Below are 17,573 nucleotides of genomic sequence, written 5' to 3'. Positions count from 1 at the left end.
TATGAGAAATAATAGAGACAATATGCATAAACACACAGCTCAGGACTGGGAACATAAGAGGCTCTCAGTCAAGGGTAGTGATTGTTATTAGAACTGTCTATCAAGTGGAGAGTCTGCAATTTTGCTTTCCAAAACATTTCATAAAGTAGGCAGTGTTTTTCTCTCAATTCTGGCCACATATTAGAATCATATGAATTGTTTTTTAAAACTGTGCTTGCCTGATTTTTCAATGCTGGCTATTCTGATTTGGGAGTCTCACGTGGGGCCCTAGAATCCGTATTTTTAAAAGTTCTCCCGGTGATTCTGATGTGACTTCTGGCTGCACCCAAAGGAATGAATTGCCCTGAGTGGGATTTTAGACATTGCAATGGGATACAGGTGTGGGGGTGGAGAGGGGAGGTTTGCAGGGCAAGGAGGGCCTCTTTCTGCGGACTCTGAGATCAAGCACATCTTATAATTGTCCCTGTCTATTATTGGGGATCCAGGAAGCCACTCCATTCTGTGTATTTCCCCCCTTCCTGTAGCAATGGAGGCAGATGGTGGTGAGGAGTGATGGGGCCGGGACACCGAGCCCTGGTACACAGATGTCCCATGTCTCACTGTGCTCTGAGAGGCCCCACTGCACCTCTCCCTGCAGTGGCCCCAGAACTTGTGCCTAGAATCACAGCCTCTGAGGCAGCTTTTCTGCATCTGCTCTGGTGTGTTTAGCTTTCTTGTCCCTGCTCTAAACAACTATTCTTCCGTCTGCCCTATCCACATCACTCACTCTGCCCTGTGGGTATCTGACCATGGGACCTTGCTGAAATTCAGGGAAGCTTTCTCATTTAAACTGAAAGCCGTGGTCTGTGTTTATGGTCTGTACAGATAACTGCCCCCACATGGAAGTGGATGTGGCATTAAAAACAATTCTAATCTTACTTATAATCCCATTCAGTTTTGTTTCTGGGGGTTAATGGGATGCCTCGGGGGTGGGGGGGTGGGGGAGTGGAGACCAGCCTTCTCAGTTTGTCTCCCAGGGAGACCATGGGTGTGGAACAGTCCCTTAGAGTGTCGCCGATATCCAAACAACAGTGAGATGTGAAAACCTGAACAATATCAGTGTTCTTTCTGAGAATCAGAGCTCCCTTTTCTTTGTTTCAGTTTGTTTAGCATCTAATTTCGCTTCCACCTTGTCTCAGTTCTCTCTAGCCCTGTGTCACTGCTAATTTAAATGGATGGCCTAAGAGGTCATTATAGATGAAGTCACAAGCCTGTGGACCTTTACCATACTATTTTGTCTCTTTCATAAATTAATATAGCAATCGTTATGTGCCCATCTTTTAACATGATAGTTAAAAGAAATCAGGCAGTGGAGCGGAAGGAAATTAGGCAGCGACCCTAAGCGTGTCCGTCTCTTCTTTCTGAGAATTCCTGTCTTTCCCCTCCCCTCTTTTAGCTTTTATTTGTATTTGTGGAGAAATCTATCACCTATATCCAGTTTAATGGTTTCTAATACCGCCTATATACTGATGGTTCTTACATTTTTATTGGACAAATTTTATTTGTCCAAACCTCTCCTTTAAGACATGCATATCCACCTGCCTGGATTCTTGCACTTCATAGATCCAAACCTGAGCTCTTGGCTTCCTTCCCCAAATCTGTTCCTTCTGCAGCCTTTCACATTCACATTAAGAAGAGGAAGTACCTGGCACATACTGTCAATACATATTTGTAGAACGAAGAATAAGAAAAAGAAGAGTTCATACTTTTAGGCTTGGAGTCAGGAGTGGGTCCATTTCCAGCTCTGCAGCTCATGAAATGTGTGTCACCAGATGAGCTGCTCACCTCCCTACCTCGGTTTCTACCCCACTAAAACTGTGATAATGTTGCTTCCTCTGTGGTGGATGGTGCCAGGACATAAGGAGAGAACCGTGTTATATAAATACAAGGCTTTATATCACGTACCTTCTCCAGAGCCTTCAGTGTCCCCCCCACTTCCTGAAGCATCACATAGACCTTTTACCCAGCATTTATGTCAAGGCTGTTTCACACAGCTCTATCCTGTCTACCCAAATGATTCCTCAACACGCTTCTTCTCTCTAAGAAGACAGACTGCCTTGTTGTCTCAGGAACGTGTCATCATATTCCTGCTCTTCAGTCTCCACTCCATGTCCCTGGCCTGGAATGCCCTCCTCGATCTCCCAAGCCCTTCCAGAATCTTCCTACCTTTCAAGGCCTCAGTTCCACTGGCTCCCCCAGAAGACACCCCCGCTGTGCAGCTGCACTGATTACCTGCTTCTCTGATTTCTCCCGTACTGACCCACGTTGGATTGTACCCTGCCTCGTTGTGCACGTGTTATCTCATTTCCTCAGGGACTGTAGCCTCTCAAAGCCAGGACATTTGTTTCTCACTCTCTTTCATCCTTATAGTGCATAGTATGAAATAACTGCGCCTTTTTTTTTTGTAAATTACAAAATAATAATAATAATAATAAAATTGTGGTAAAACACACATATAAAATTTATCATCTTCACCATTTTTAAGTGTACAGTTTAGTGGTATTAAATACATTCACATTATTGTGCAAACATCACCGCTATATACCTCCATAACTCTTTTCATCTCATAAAACTGAAACTCAGTTCCTATTAAACACTAACTCCCCATTCTCCCCTACCCCCAGCCTCTGAAAACCACCATTACACTTTCTGTCTTTGTGATTTTGATGACCTTAAGTACCTCATATAAATGGAATCATACAATATTGGTCTTTTTTTTTTAAAGATTTTTATTGGGGAATTGGGGGGATCGGAACAGTGCTGGGGAATTGGGGGAAGGGGAACAGAGAAGTTGCTGTCGTTTTGTTCTTCAGTCTAGTTGTGGAGGACGTTGCTTCACTGGCCCAAGCTGGCACCATCATTGCGCTCTTCCCGGGTGAGGCACATCAGTCACTGGCTTCTGGACGGCTGCTCACGGCGGCTGCTGGCCGCTCACGCTGGCGACACATGGTAGCCCATGGCAACCCACTGCCACAGGGGCTGCAGCCTACACCGACGCCGGTGACTCACAGCCGCCCAGCTCCAGGTTGAGCTGTTGTTCAGCATCTTAGCTGTAGAGGGCAGTGTCACTGGCCCTCATATGTGGGATCCGAACCGGGGCCCTCTGGCATCCCAAGCCAGTTCTTAACCATCGCGCCACTCGGCCGTCCCACAATATTGGTCTTTTTGTGTCTGGCTTATTTTACTTAGCATAATGTCCTCAAGATTCATCCATGTTGTAGCGTGTGTCAGAATGTCCTTCTTTTTTAAGGCTGAAGAATAGTTCCTTGTATGGATACATTATATTAGGTTTATCCATTCACTCATCAAGGGGTGCTTGGGCTGCTTCTACCTTTTGGCGATTGTTAAAAATACTGCTATGAACATAGGTATACAAAAGTCTCCTAGAGACCCTGTTTTCAATTCTTTCGTGCATATACCCAGAAGCTGAAATACTGGAATATATAGTAATTCTCTTTTTAACTTTTTGAGGAGCTGCCATACTGTTTTCCACTGTGGCTGCAACAATTTACATCCCCACCAACAGTATACAAGGGTTCCAATTTCTCCACATCCTGGCTAATACTTGTTTTATTTATGTATTTATTTATGTATTTATTTATTTATTTATTTATTTTGATAGTAGCCACCATTTGCATTTCCTTAATGATTTTGGGGAATATTGAGCATCTTTTCATGTGCTTATTGGCCGTTTGTATATCTTCTTTGGAGAAATACCTGCTCAAGTCCTTTGCCCATTTTTTAATCAGATGTTTCCTTTTGTTGTTGTTGAGTTGTAAGAGTTCTGTATGTCTTCCGGATATTGACCCTTTATTAGATATATGATTTGCAATAACTGGGTACTTTTGATAGGGAACTCATTGCTAACCACTGACCAAATATAGGCGTCTGCAACTTAAAAGGTGTGAAATGCCAGCTGGCAGGTAATTTGAAAGAATTTTTTTTTTTTATCTGTGGCTATGTGCCAGGCATTTTAAATACTGGATCCCATACAAAACTCACAACAATCCTGCAAGGTATGCAGTATCACTTCCATTTTACAGGTGAAGAAACTGGGACTCAGAGAGGTCAAATAATTGACTCAAGCTTCTCCAGCCTCCTAAGTGGTAGCACCAGGGTGTGAAGCCAACCCCGGGGTTCCCCCTGCCTCCTGTGCCTTCAGCTGCGTGTGAGAGCGCGGGCGAGCATCACACATGTGGTGCTCATCACTCTCATTCTCTGGATTTCATTAAAGAAACCCCTGTGCCCTGGCAAGCAGGCTGCTGCCAGCACCCCTGACTCTGCAAAATGCGATCCCTCTCCACGTTTGCATCTCCGGGGCGTGACTCAAACACCTGGTGCTCCTTTACCCAGTCTTCCTTGGGAGGGCACACACTCTGGCTTTTTGAAGCCGTCATCTCCATTGTCCTGTGTCTAGCTTAGGACTTCTCAGAGCTGCCCCCCATGTATTAATCAATTTGATTCAACAGGAAGTTTGGCCGGGCAGGCCAGACTTTGTGCTAGGATGGGGGGAAGGGAAACAGCCCAGCCCTAAAGAAGGAGACACTACAGGGGCTGGACTGAGTGGCACACGTGACTAGAGATCCACCAGAGATGTTGTGCCTTTGAAAGTTGAGTAAACGGTGTGGGGCAGACTGTCCAGGCTCCAAAACAGGGACGGAACAGGATTTGAATGTGTTCTTGAGCCATGTTCCCTGACCCATCATGGGTGTGGGCTCAGAAAAGCCAACCTGTTCACTATCAGACTGAGCAAAACATATTCAGGAAGGAAATATGCTACAAACAAATTGTGCAGCGTGGTCCAAAACTGAGATGCCATCTTTGGATTATGCATTCTTCTATCTCAACTAGGCCTCAGTTTAGTTGGGATTAAATTTCTGTCACTGAGCGTTGTTGACATGTGGCTTGCAGCTCATGAATGCAGTTCTGCTAAAGGTCACGGACCAACCACTCGGAAGCACGCCCGGCACAAACTAAGGGAAGTTGTTATGAGAGGGCCTCATGAGCCTCAAAGAGGGATTTCACAGTTATAGACATGGAATGGCATCCATACCATGTGAATTGCATATCTTAGCACTTATAAAATTATAACCATATAATGAGCACTTAACACATATGTATTTTATGAACACAATGTCATTTACTTTTTGTAAAAATCCTATGAAATATAGGTGTTATAATTAGTGAGGCAAAGTGAATTTTCTGTAGCCTCACAACTGGTAGATGATGAAACCCAGACTTGAACGTGATTCTGCTTTGTTGATCAAGTCTTTGCTTTCAAAGGCTGCACTAAACCACCTCTCTATCTCACATGCTACTGGAAGTTAGGACATCAGCTGAAAAAAAGGAAGTTAATATAAATGCCTCTTACCTTTACCTACACTTAGGATTCTTCCAGAGATATTTGTAGGGGTCAAGAACCATTTAAAAGGAAGAGGACTTTTTGAGGAGAGAACATCTATTCTGTAATAAAAGAAACCTTACTTGTCTGTAGCCTGAGTTCTTTCAGCATGTCGGATTTTCCTAGGCAATTAAATTCAAGTAGTGAATAACATACCAACTTCAACAATTCCCTTGTCCCCACACCCAAAAGGTCCTGTCCTATTTGGGTTTCTTTTTAATTGTGATAAGATACACACACCATAAAAATACCATTAGTGACATTGAGTACATTCACAGTTTTGTGCGGCCATCACCACTATCTACTTCCAGAACATTTTCCTCACCCCAGAAGGAAGCTCTGTACCTGTTAAGCAGTTATTCCCTATTTCTCCCTCCTCTGCCTCCTGGCAAACATTAATCTGTTTTCTGGTTTTCTAGATTTGCCTACTGTAGATAGTTCATACAAATGGAAACATACAACATGTGGCCTTGTGTGTGTCCTGTTAATTTTACCACTCATGGTTCCTCCTTTCCATACCAACATTTGTAGCCCCATTGCCGTAGTGGGGAGCTGTGTCCCCAGTTGGGTATGACTTTAAGATCAGAGAAACCGTGCTGGGCAAGTTATGTGATTTCTCTGAGCTGATCAAGGTTGTTAGAGGTTTACGTGAAATGATGTAAAGCTTCTTGTTGACCTTGGGCAGGTTATTTAATACTTCTTTGCTTCTATTTTCTTTTCCTATAAGATGGGGATATAATAGTACCTACATCATGGGGCTATTCTGAGGATTAAATGAGGGAATACATGGAAGTACATAGAACAGTGCTTGCTTATGGGAATTGCTCAGTATGTGTTAGTATCACATACTTGGTTTGGTGGCACGAGTTAGACCAGGCTCTACATCATTCACTGGAATAATAATGGAGGCCCCTCAGTGGCCCATCTGCCCTCAGAGCCAGCCTGAGCATTGTCACCAGAGCAGCGCTGGTCACTCACTTTTCATCTCAGGAAATCTCTGTGACTCTCTACTACTTATAGTTCAGATTCCTCAATTTTTTATTTAAGGCCCTCTGCACCTTGCTTTTTTCTTTTCTGCTTTCCCTTGCCATCCTATTCCCCATGAACCCTGCCCTGCCACTGCTCCAGGCCACCCTCGGTTCACAAGGCCCCCTGGATTTGCCAGCTTCCCAGCCTTTGCTCCTGCCCTTTCTTCTGTTGGGAAAGACCTTCCACTCATCATCATCTGACAAAGCTGTGCTCATTTCTTTCCCTCAGTTTTTTCATCCATTTTAATAGCATATACATCACAGGGATTTTCTGAGCATTATCTGACATCGTACATGACTGAGATGATGCCTAGTACATAATAATATTAATGGAGATGAAAGCATTCATGTGTGGGAGACATATGGTAATTGTTCAGGATGTGTTGGTTATCTTCGTATTATATCATTATATCATTCTATTAAGACTGTACAAACCTGCTTTCCTAACGAGACTGCGAATTCCACGAGACTGCAAATCCCTCGAGAATAGGGCCATCTTGTAATGTTGATATCCCCGCTTGTGCCTAGATGGGACCCTGCATAGAGTGTCCATTATTATTTATTCAATTGAATTAAAATGAGAGCTCTCCTTTGTTATTCCCATCGTGTTTCCATTAGGGAGAGGAGTCAGCTGTTAATGAAGACAGAGCCAGTTGGTGAAAAAGGGCGTCCTTTGCCTTGACCACTCAGGGTCCCAAACCAGCTCCTTGGAGCCCAGTGTCCCTGTCTGGATAACCTAGTTCCCAGCGACCCTCTCACAGGGCTGTCCTATCCAGGCCCCCTTTAGTGCTTTAGGCCTTTCTCCATTCCTCCCACACTTCAGAACTTACCCATTCTGGGCCCCATCATTTGTCCAGGTCTGTGGTAGGTAAATACCTAACTGGCCTGACACTGATTGATGCCAACTTGCTGAAGAGGGGCCAACAGTGCTGCAAACTAAGCATGTGACCCTTAGCAAATTCCTTCATCATTCCAACCCCAAAGTGCTTTCAGATGCTGTTCTTGGAGATCGCCTGCCCCTTCCTGGGCCTCCTGTACCCTTCCTGCACCCTTGTCTGTGCTAAACTCCAAGATAACTGCCTTCTTTCCTTCCCACACCCAGCGGTGCCCCCCCACCCTGCCCCCATGTTTAATGGAACAAATTGGCACTGGGACTCAGGGCAGTTGGGTTTTCTTTTCGTTGTGCACTCACTGGCTGTGACACATTAGGAAAATCCTTTTACATCTGAGCCTAAGTTTCCTCACCTATAAATCTGGGAACCGATCTCAGTGATCTCTGTTATTTGGCTAGAACATTGTGTGATTTTATGAATTAAACCCTGAAGCAGGGTCTTGTTTTCCTGCTTTGTCCTTCCTTACCCCCCATTTCCGCACCTGCAGGCGTATTTTCTGTCCAGGCAGGCCGATAGTCAGGTCACCCTGACTCCGGTGCTTCACGCAATCTCAGTGTGGAGAAGCCGCCAACCAGCCCGCTGCTGTCAGTGGGGTGGGCCAGGCGGCTGGGATTTAGTGGGTTATGTAACCCATTTACGATCCGTTTTAATAGAGTGCACAGCCTTTGAACTGTAGATGGGGCGCCTGCTGTTTATGGGGCTTTCTGTAGCATGGACTTAGGGCGAGGATCCTCAGAGTTTATGGGGCTTCCCAAGACGCACGCATTTAGTGGGGGCTGTGTCGTCTTGTTTCTTCCCCCATCAGCTTCCTGGTCATGGCAGTGGGTGTAGGACAGAGTTTGTCTGAGCACGGGGATGTGTGTGTTTACACCTCTGTTGTGTATACAGGAGGTTCAGGGTAATGTTTGGTTCATCTAGCACCTCAGATTAATGAGCATCAGAGTGAAGCACCTTCAGGGGAAGGCTTATTAAAAGCACAGATTGCCGGGCCCCACCTTAGAGTTTCTGATGGAAATAGGTCTGGGGTGGCACCTGACAATTTGCATTTCTAACAAGCTCCTAGGTGATACTGAAGTGGCTGGTCCAGAGACCACACTTTGAGAACCAACTGCACCCCAAAATTGAAACTTGACATCCCTTTAAGCACAAACTGACATGAGCCCAAAACATTTCTGGCCATGTTTTTAGGTAAAAATGATTCACTTGTATTTCAGTAAACTGAAAAAATAACTACCTTCTAGATACCGATTCATGATTGTGGTTGGCTGTAGTTCTGAGCCTCTGAGATCACCTTAGGTTGGCCCAGGCTATTTGAGTTGCTGGTTTGCATTTTACATTTTCTGACTCTTCCCTTGAGGTCAGGCGGTCAGCCTTGTGCTGGCTGGTGTGCCTGGAGCACATTTCCCTGCCTGGAGCTTTTAAAAAGCTTTCTTATTAAAATGTTCACACCTCTAAAGTGGAGCTAGTAAGTAGAACAATGAATTCCCAGATAGCCATCATCTACATTTGTAACATTTTTACTTAATTTTGCAGAAGTATTCTAAAGCCAATCCCAGACATCATACCATTCCCCTCCCAAATATTTCCGGCTTCATCTCTGAAAAATAAAGACATGTCTTGCATAACCGCAAGGCCATTGTCACAACTAACAAACCCAACAGTAATTCCTTAGTATCGTCTGAGACTCAAACCATAATCAGATTCCCCCAGTTGTTTAAAAAAAGTCTTCCCATTTGAATCAGGATGCAAAAATGTCTAGTCTGCCTGACCTTTGGTTGTTAGGTGACTTTCCCTTTGAATTTGCTATTTTTGGGGTCAGGGGATCTGCAGTGTGTTGGGGATGGGTAGTTGCTGTTGGTTACGGAGAGCTGATAAAGTGCATCTGAAGTAGGGAAAGCAGGTTTTGAACCAGGGCCTGGGAGCAGAGTACAGTTCTGGTACAAGGGCTTAGAGACGCCTCTGTTGCCCGTGCAGATGCTTTTACTTGCTTCTCTTTTCTTTGATCTGCAGAGGCAAGGAGACCAGGCGTGTGACTTCTACTATAGATCAGTGAGTAGCTTTCATGTGGGAGTATGGATCTGCTAGAATATGTTTATAAAGTAGCTGAGTTGCCCAGGGTCTGAACAAGTTCTTAGGCCTGAGGACTTTTTTGGCTGTGGGTGTTCTGGAGTAGCTGGGCTGTGTGATTTATTCTCCATGGGCTTTGTCTCCTTCTGTTAGTAACCCAGCCTCCATCAAGGCTTTGCAGAGGAAAAATACTCCTTTGAGCTCCAGGCGCAAATATCTCACACACACCTAGTCCCTTTGGGTGGCCTGGTTTCCTGACTGAAGTATGATAAATAAATATTGATGTGCTGTGCCGGGCCCCCCCATAGCCCTGTCTCCATGGTCATCCTTCACGTAGGTGTTGCAAACACGTTACAGGCTTCTAATTTAGCTTTCCCACCCTAATCAGAGGTCCCTTGCTGCAATTTAAATGCCACAGTGTACCCATGGCTGGGGCTGACGTGGATTGGAAAGCAAAGCTGCCCTGCGTCACGCAGCATCAGCTGTACTGCCATATGGCCCACAACGCGGTGCTGAGAGGGGCTGCCAACTTCAAGCTGGGCTGAGGATGCAATCACGAGGCTTCCAGGAAGGGAGGACTTTTTTGGACAGGGACCTGATTGTCTGTCAGGGGTTTCCGGAGGATTTCAACCTCTAGTTCAAGGTGGGGGAGCAGCAACACTACCCATGGAGATGCCTTGAGTGACCCAGCAAGGAGGCGAGGGCAGTGTGCTTGGCTGATTGCCTGATTTCAGCCCAATGCTGCACCTTCGACCCCCTGACAGCCCCCTTTGGGCATCTATTGTGGTCCCCAGTGTGCGCCATTAGGGCACCAACCACAACGGATTAAGAAGGGCTATCACCTTGTCCTTATCCTCCTCTGGACTGGAAGATCCTCAGGGGTGGTGACATTGGCCATCTTGCTGTTTGGCACACAGTGGCACTTAATAAATGTGCAGCAAAAATATTACTGCAGCCCAGGAAATGGAGGGAAAGGAGGTATCTTTGCGTAACTTTGTGGTAAATTAGGTTCAGCACACAGTGCAAAACCAAATCTGAGCTGGTCCTGAATGTCATTGTCTACCTACGCTGCCCAGAATATGGGGCTTCATTCTAAAGTGGCTGCTAGTGGCTGTTCTTTTGCTGAGAAACCCTTCTCAATGCTCTGTTTCTCACCTTTTGCTGCCTGGCAAAACCCCCACTATATTTAGCTCAAATTTCTAAATTACGAGACCCTTTAGAAACATTTCAGTTGTAACCATGTCTTATTCATGCTCTAGGCTTCATGGTTTGTGAGGGCTGCATTTACCTTTGGTTTCTCTTTCCATCCCTTTTAGCCCTGGCACTGTGGTTTTATACATATGAGCAGGGACTCAAATCTAGTTGCTCAATGAAATGCAGGCTGCTGTGTTATATGCGTGCTAATGAAATGGCTCAGACAGTGGTTCTTTTTGAGTTCAGAGGAGAGAGAGCACCTTGGGTGCTGGAGTCATGAGGAGAACCCTCCGAAAGAAGGCTGGAACTGATTGGCACATGGGGAAGTAGGGAAGTGGGAAGAAGGGGAGCAGTTTTGGTGTTGGGAAGGTCAGAGGAGGCTTTGAACCTCCACTGCTGGATGTGATAAAAAGGTGTGGCTAATTAGTTTGGAACCACTAGCTTCTAGACACCCTGTGAACTGCCAAGAGCTATATAGACTGACCACAGGCAAGGGTGGGTACAAAATTCTTATAACATGATGCTCACTCCCGTTCCTGGTGAGGCTGATGGGAATGAGTCAGTTTAAGACAGAGATAAATATTCGCTTATCAGATGGAAATCCACCCTATTTTCTAAATTCTTGGACTTCAAAAGAACATGTCCGCAAACACCAGATAATGGAGGAGAGAGGAAGGAGAAGATTAAGGGGCTCCAGCCTGCTGGCCCTGGTGGTTTAGCTGGAAAAGAAATACTGGGATAGGTTGGAAAAGACGGAAAATGTGCAAAGTTTCAGGCTTAGAAAAGTGGCGACTGTACAGCTCCTTTAGAAAATAGTTTGGCAGTTTCTTAAAAACTTAAACATAAACTTACCATGTGATCCAGCCATTCCACTCCAATGTGTTTACCCGAGACAAACGAAAGCAGATGTCCTTACAAAGTCTTATACATGAATGTTCATAGCAGCTTTATTTCTAATAGTCAAAAACTGGAAAGCACTCAAATGTCCACCGGTTGATGAATGGATAAACAAACTGTGGTATAGCCACATAATGGAATACTATTTAGCAATAAAAAAAATGAGTGGATGAATATCAAAAGAATTATGCTGCATGAAAAAAGCCAAGTCAAAAATATATACTGTAGGGGTCCACTCATATAAAATCTTGAAAATGCAAACTAATCTGGAGTGACAGAAAGTAAAACAGTGGTTGCCTTGGGATGGAGGCGTGGGGAAGGGGCAGGAAGGGGGAAAATACAAAGAAGTTTAAGGAAACTTTTAGGGATGAAGGCCATGTTCATTATCTTGACTATAGTGATGGTTTTACAAGTGTATATGTATCAAGGTCAAAGCTTATCAAGGTTGACTCTTTAAATGTGTTCAGTTTATTGTCTGTTAATTATACCTCAATAAAGCTGTTAAAACAAATAAAAATGGTGATTGAGCAAGTCAATGCAGTTCAATTAAAGAAGCCATGATTGCAAACTTATTACATTCCTACTCCTGGATGAGATTTAATGCGTATCAGTGGAAATGAGAGGAGAAAAAATGAACAACTTCTAGGAGCTTAGGATAGCAAGGCAGGGCCACTATTAAAACTGAGCACAATTCAGGCACGTCTTGATGTAAGGAACTGCCTTTGAGGACTAGTCAGGGAAAGCTTCATGTGGGTATAGGATCAGAGATGGACTTGGATGAGTGGAGAGAATGTTAAAAGCAGAGAGGTGCCAAATGAGCAAGGCCTAAAAGATAGACTCAACAAGCTGTATTCAGTAACAATGGGGAGCCGGTGCAGGGAAGGCCAAGGGGACAGTATGAGAATGGCTAATATCAAGAACTAAGGCTGGATGGGCTGGTGGTCAAGGGCATAGGGGATGGATCCAGACTGTCTGGCTATGTGTCCTGGCTGCACCACTTAGAAACTGAGCAGCGTTTGGACAACTTACCTAACATCTCTATGCCTCAGTTTTCTCATCTGTAAAATGGGAATAGTAATAGTCACTACCTCATAGGGTTATAGTGAACAGTAAATGAGTTAATGTATGAAGAATATTTAGAGCAATGCCTGGCATAAACTAAGTGCTCAATCAATGTTATTGCTGCCACCATTGTTATCATTATTATTACTATTTATCCACTACTGGGCAGGACCTTGAATGCCAGGATCATCCAGAAACAAGCCATGGCTACAGCAGTGAGAGCCCTTTAGCAAGAACTGCCCTTAACTTGTCCCTACTCAGGGCCTTTCCACTTGGGACAACTCTGCCTGGAATGCTCTGCCTTGAAATATCCTTTTTTTGTTCTTCAGTTCCTCCCATAAAATCTAACCACAGTCACACATTAGGGACTAAAAGAATATCAGGGGCTTGGTAGCTCCTGATGTCCCTCACATATGTCAGGTCTCTGCTCAGATGTTACCCCATCAGAGAGGCCTTCACTTACCACCATATTGAAAATAGCACCTCACCGCCATCACCTGATATAGATATATATCTGTTTATTTGCTTAATTTTCTTTCCCCCTACTAGAACATAACTCCTTAGGGACTACATTTTGCCTACTACTATGTCCTGAGCCTGAGCACTTCCTGGAATATAGTAGATACTCAATAAATATTTGTTGACTGAAAGGCTTATCAAGCTGTGTCCTGGGATGAGTCAGTTAGGATCTTCAGTTGGTCTCCTCACCTGTAAAGTGTGGAGTTTGTGCACCTACTAAGTACTTTAGCCTGAAGGTGATGTGGTTCTGTGGGGCGTCTGGTGTGGTGTCTTGAACAAAGGAGTGATATAATGAAGAAACGGTGGGGAAAGTGTTAGAGCTCATAAGATAGTGAGGGGTAGAGTGAGAGAGCTTCCCAGGAAAAGAAGGGAAGGGAGGACAGTGGCCATGACCAACAGGGCCACACTGACATGTGGAAATGTAAAACAGCTCTTTCTGCTCATGAGTTAGTGCCCTGTTGGACAAGGATTTGAACACCTACTTGTACAGGTGCCTGTGCTTGGTGTTATCATCCAGGATTTTAAGAGGAGAGCCGCCTTCCTGCCTATAGGGTACTCCTGGTTTAGGCCAGTGTTGCTTAACCATCTCCTCACTTTTCTTTTTTTAATAATTTTTTTATTAGTTTCAGATGTACAAAACAACATAGTGATTAGACATTTACACCCCTGACAAAGTGATAACCCTCCAAGTCTACTACCCCTCTGACATCGTACGTAGCTATTACAATACCATTGACTATATTCCTTATGCTGTACTTTACATCCTGTGGAGATATATGTATATATGTATATATATCAATATTATTCAATATTATTTTGTATTAGTGTCAGGTATACAGCATAGTGGCTAGACATTTATGTAATCTATGAAGTGATCCCCCCATAAGTCCAGTACCCATCTGATACCCACTTTTTTATAACAGGTTTTTTGAGGTATAGTTCACCTACCATACAAAGCACTCATTTAAAATGTGCAGCTCAGTGGTTCTTAGTACATTCAGAGTTGTGCAACCATCTCCTCAATCAATTTTTAGAACATTTTTATCACCTCCCCCAAAGAAACCCCATACCTATTGGCAACCACACACCCCATTTCCCTCTCTTTCATCCCCTGGCAACCACTAACCTATTTCCGGTTTCTTTGGATTTGCCTATTTTGGACTTTTCATATTAATGGAATCATACAATAGGTGGGCTTTCGCATCTGGCTTCTTTCACTTGTACTGTTTTTGAGGTTCATCCATGTATCAAGCGAGCTTCGTTCCTTTTTATGGTTGAATAATATTCCATTGTATTGGCTAGAACACATTTTGTTTATCAGTTCACCAGTTGGTGGACATTGAGTTGTTTCCACCTTTGGGTTATTATGAATAATGTTGTTATGGACACTAATATACAAGTTTTTGATCCTCTCCTGTTTTTTGAAAAGCTCATACTTTTTGAGACTTAAGCATGTCCTGTCTGCACATGCTCTTTGAAATCACAAAGGGAATCCTGTCATTTAAAGGTAATTTTGAATATGATGTTCTAAACTCCCTCCTGTCTCCACTAGGCACTGTGCTCTCTCCTGTCCATTTGCTGCCTTTGAGAATCCCTGCTCTAGACACACAGGAAATGAATATGCCAGAACTAGGCAGTGTCGGTAAATGCCAAATGAGTGGTATGTGGGGGTCACTCTTTTAATATGTCATGAGCTGTTCCATTTTGAAAGGGAGCCGACTCCAGGTTCCATGCATAAGGAGTGCATTAGGCTGAGGGGGCGTGGAGGCTGGGAGAGGAGCTGACACACATGTCAGAAGAGGAGCCAGCTTGATGGCTCTGATTTATCTGTGTCCGTGCAGGGCCTGGAAGGAACCCAGTGCAGCCGGGCACTGCCGTGAGGCTTCCACACGGCTCCCTCCTTGGGAGGCTGGGTCTCTGCCCTCACACCTGAGCTCCTTGGGGAAGCAGAGGCGGCAGCGACTGGGAGACGCCTGTTGTTCCTCAAGTTCAGCAATTAGCGGCATCTCTTTAAGGGCAGACCTCCTCTTAGTTTTAATCTGAAATGTCAGTTATTACACTCATTTGATTTAAGTATAGAAGCGCCTCGCTTATGATCTCAGGAGTAAGACAGAAATAGCTAGTCAGTGTGGGTGAGTAATCTTCTAAAAGCACTTGCAGGGATCATCCTTGCATGGCATGGTGTTCTGTTTAGAGTTTGAGCGGGCTCTCAGGAGTCAGGCATTTAGATTTGCAGGGAGGGGAGACGGAAGGCCTTAGCGGGAAATCCTGGTTTAAATTCCTCACAGTTTCTGTGTTGGGTGACCTCCCAAGCACCTGATAGTCTTTTAGTCCCAAATGCGTGACTGTGGTTAGATTTTAAAGGAGGTACTAAAAAGCGCAGGACGCAGGCCTTGAGTCTCAACTTAGGTGCCAGTTAGGAGAAACAGCACCTGTGCACAGGTGAGAAGATGCATTTGAAAGCGCTCCATGAAAGGGGCTGTAAGAGCTGTTAGAACTGGGGGAGGGAGGGGTCACTGTGGACTGGGGTTGCAGTATGTTGAAGGAGGAGGCGGTATATTGAAACAGTGAAGATATTAGGGCTAGAATATTTTGCTTTTATTTGATTTCCTCAACCTTTGTCTTCTAAGGATGGAAGCGCCATCAACACAAAAGTTAACAAACATAAATAGAAAATTGAGGCCACAAATGGAAAGAAATTAGCTAATCGAGTAGCTCTAATTGAGCACTGCATTTGGTTTTGAGCTTCTTGGCAGCCAGGACATAATGAAAACCAGGTTAATTACAGCTCTCTTGATCAGAAAGAGGAAAATCTACAAGCTCTTGAGGGGAGGCAAAATTCTTTCTGGCACAATTTTCTAAAATCATTTTCTCATGTAGGAGTTTACACAAAGGACAGAAGAGCATAATGGACATTGATCCATTGGCAACAAAAGCCTTTATAAATGTGGAGGACTGAACACCACGTTGTGACATGATGAAGGTAGTTGGGCCAGTGGCTAAGCTGGCAAGATCCAGTTACGTGGCTTTTGGGGACTCTGATTTGATGCAAAATGAACTTAGAATCATTTGCTAGAAGAGTAGATGAAGGAGAAATCCCCAATGGAGCTTTTCTGGTGGAAATCCAGAGGGGAAACCTTGACCCTGGCGAGATTATACCTGCGGAAAGAATGTGCGTGCTCCCACTCTGGGTTCCCACTCTCCAATATGATAATTACCCTGTCTGGGCATCAGATTGGGTGCTGAGTATCCTGGCAGCCAGGACACTTTGTCAAGCATAAAAGGAAACACACATCTGATTCCAGAGTCCAGAGCTGGTCTTGTCACAGTATCACCAGTATCCCTTAGGACGCTATTCCTTGATCGATGTTAATTGAAGCCTTAAAGCACCTGCTCTGGTCCCTGACAAATTCTCAAGCAGTTTTGAAGTCTTGAAAGGTTAACTTTACTTAAAAAAATTAAATCCAATATTAGAAAAGATTATATGCTCGTAGGCAGCTTTGCAGCTATCCATATTATCAATAGCTGCCATTGGTTGAGTATTGATTCTGGTCCCAAGCACTTTACCTACATTATAGTTACATTATCCTCACACATTCTAAAAGTATGTGCTGTTATTATCTTCATTTTATTGGAGAGACGGGCTTGTGGAGATTTGGAATCACTCTTACGCCCACAGTCTGAGGAAGATTCCAGCTGGCTTCGCTTTGAGTCTGGTAGACCGAGTCTTGGCTTCTCATCTCATCCGTGGCCGTGGATCGTCTCCCTTTTGTGCCCCTTCCCTCCGGCTAGGGTCTGCTGTTCCAAGCTTGTCCCGGGCCTCCTACAAATCCCTGGCCTTTTGAATGAGATCGCTTCCCCATCTGGTCTCAAAGGCTCTTCTTCTGGGCCTCATGTTGCCATGTTCGGTCCCCAGAGTCATACTGTTTCTTACCCTTTCTGCTGGACCCAGTGCATCCCGTCAGTCCCTTCCAAGAATCATAAAAGCAGAGTCCAGGTCTCCTTGCTTTTAAAGCCTGTATTTCCTTCAGGACCTCCCAGCAAGTTGCTGCTACCTATCGGGGGGATACTGTAGATAAGGGATTGACGATAAGAGGTCAAGCCCAGCTCACTTTTCCATTCCATTCTCTCCCCTGGGTCCCCTGGTTGGCGCTCCACTCAGCCACTCTCTAGGGGGAATTGCTGCCATATGTCATTGCCATTTTATCATATCAAAAATATTTTAAAATACATTAAGATTTTCACTCTCATGAATGGAGGAAGAGGAAAGCGTTTTGTCAAGCTCTCTTCTGAAGGATTTGGGGTGCTCGCTGCCTTCGGACCCGGTGTGCATTTATTCCTAATGGGGAGAGATTCTGTATCTGGGGATAATGCCAAATTGGTCCCACTGTGTGGGGAAAGCTGATGACCAGATGAATAACTCTCGGGTTGATGCTGAAATTCTTGCCTTTGTCCCTGCTCAGTCTCACTTTT

At 44.5% G+C, this 17,573-nt stretch overlaps 1 protein-coding gene across 1 annotated transcript in view; it reads left to right on the top strand.

The window, feature by feature from the left end:
• PRKCE (protein kinase C epsilon) overlaps positions 1 to 17,573 on the top strand; it is a 499,056-nt gene that overhangs the window by 89,646 nt on the left and 391,837 nt on the right. The gene's annotated exons all lie outside the window — the stretch shown is intronic.

The sequence above is a fragment of the Hipposideros armiger genome, unplaced genomic scaffold (assembly GCF_001890085.2).
Source record: "Hipposideros armiger isolate ML-2016 unplaced genomic scaffold, ASM189008v1 scaffold_395, whole genome shotgun sequence".
Lineage (NCBI taxonomy): Eukaryota > Metazoa > Chordata > Mammalia > Chiroptera > Hipposideridae > Hipposideros > Hipposideros armiger.
The sequence above is the reverse complement of the archived record's forward strand: the minus strand, read 5'-3'. Positions and strand labels throughout refer to the sequence as shown.